Source organism: Gavialis gangeticus, unplaced genomic scaffold (assembly GCF_001723915.1).
Source record: "Gavialis gangeticus isolate Ggan-Ray unplaced genomic scaffold, GavGan_comp1, whole genome shotgun sequence".
Lineage (NCBI taxonomy): Eukaryota > Metazoa > Chordata > Crocodylia > Gavialidae > Gavialis > Gavialis gangeticus.
This window is the reverse complement of record NW_017728995.1, coordinates 56,794,717-56,796,520: the sequence shown is the minus strand read 5'-3', so window position 1 is coordinate 56,796,520 and position 1,804 is coordinate 56,794,717. Positions and strand designations below refer to the sequence as shown.

At 54.3% G+C, this 1,804-nt stretch overlaps 1 protein-coding gene across 2 annotated transcripts in view; it reads right to left on the bottom strand.

Annotated features, from left to right (window-relative positions):
- NMNAT3 (nicotinamide nucleotide adenylyltransferase 3) overlaps nt 1-1,804 on the bottom strand; it is a 96,279-nt gene that overhangs the window by 89,238 nt on the left and 5,237 nt on the right. The window contains exon 3 of one of the 2 annotated variants that reach the window (XM_019503667.1): nt 1,104-1,282. The exons of the other annotated variant lie outside the window; for it this stretch is intronic. The gene's annotated coding sequence lies outside the window, so the exon portion shown is untranslated. The remainder of the gene's footprint in view (nt 1-1,103; nt 1,283-1,804) is intronic. 2 annotated transcript variants of the gene reach the window in all.

Here is a 1,804-nt window from a genome sequence, read left to right as displayed (position 1 = left end):
TCTAGGGCTTGGGCTAGTCTCCATGGAGACCCCAGCCACACCTGCATGGGAAAGCTCAGGCTGGGGCTGCCATGGAGACCAGCCTGAGCTGCACTGGCAGCGCACGTGGCAGAGCTGTTGGGAACTTGGGATGGGGGCAGCTTGCTCCAGAGCCAGGGCAGAGCCACAATCTATAGCCTGTATGCTCCAGACAGGGGTGCACAGGCAGCTGATCACGGCTGTGCTCCGACTTCTTGCAGTGGTGACCATAGGTGGCAGAAGGCTGGAGCTAATGGGGCTCAGTCCCCACAAACACAGGGCAGTGGGTTGGGCCACGAGGCAGCCCAGCTGCAGGCTTCAAGCAGCTGCAGCAGGGGTGGAGAGAGACATGCACGCAGCCCAGCGTGTGGATCACTGGCTGCCCAGCACGGCAGGCAAGTACCAACCTATTCTGTGAAGGGGAAGGGGCTCTGGGGGGGCAGATTGAGGCCCCGCCCTGCAGTGAGGGAGGGAGCGTGGCACAAGCAGGGGCTGGAGTGAATGTGGCCCTGGCCAGGCTGGGTGGTGAGACAATCAGAGCCCAGGCAGCTTGTCCAGTGGCACTGGGGGGCTCCCACTGCTGTGCGCACCTTGGCAGATCTATGTACAGGGCGGAGGCAGCTGCCACTCTGCACTGGGTTCTTTGCCCTGCTGCAGCTGGCCCAGGAGCAGCAAGATGCCATGTGCCTGCCACCACTGGGCTGTGCCGTGCTGCACCCCCCGAACCACCTAGTGGCGGGACACACGTGGCACTGCGCCACTCCTGGAGCAGTGGGGCTGAAAGCATAATGCGCAGCAGCAGCCACCTCCATCCTGTGCACATATCGGGGGAGAGGGGGGCATGTGTACTCTTGGCCTCCCCCAGAGCATGCATAGTGGCAGGAGCCCCACAGCACCCCTGGACGAGCCACCCAGACTCCGATGGTCCCACCACATGATGGGGCCTGGGCCCCATTCACTGCAGCACCTGACCCTGACTCTGCCCCACTCCCTTCCTCCCTCACCATGGGAGCCCTTGATCTGCCCCGCCCCCCACACCACCACAGCCCTATCCCCTCCCTCCACCCCCTCCCCCACAGACTTACCTGCTGGGCAGGGCAAGGCATAGTGGGGTGCGTGCGTGCATACGCGCACTTTGCTCCCCCCAAATAATGTTTTCTCCCTCCACCTATGGTGGTATCAGCCTGGTCTGGAGGTTAGATCCTAGGGTTGCACTTTAATTCAAAAAGTGATCTTGTGCTTAAAAAGGTTAGAGACTATTGATCTATAACAAAAGAGTTAAGCTGATCTATCTGTCAGTGTGCAGTTATATCCAAATCCTTTCTGCCTAAAGGCCATGAAAATTCACTTGTGTTTTGACAAATGAACACCACAGCAATTGGAAAAACGTAAATACAGAAATCATTTTAATGGTACAGAATCATATTTTATTTGCCCATTAAAAAAAAAATCCAACTACCCACTTCAGGCATTAGAATTTTACAAGGCAGGTACAAACATTTTAAATGCAGCCTAACATGAGTGAGAAGTACCCATACAGATGGCCACTAGTGTCATGTAAATGACCATACCATTCTGAAATTTCAGTGATTTAAATACTCGTCAGCTTTTGCTTTCATTTGATCATGTCATTTGCTATACACTGTAACTCTTAAAAAGACTACATGAAAGAACACCAGTTATCAATTCTAGCATATCAAAATACAAACCAGTCTCTACCTCCAGAGCTTATACTCAGAGCACGTAACAATCCGTTCACAGGTGGGTTTTTTTCTTCCTCCCTGCC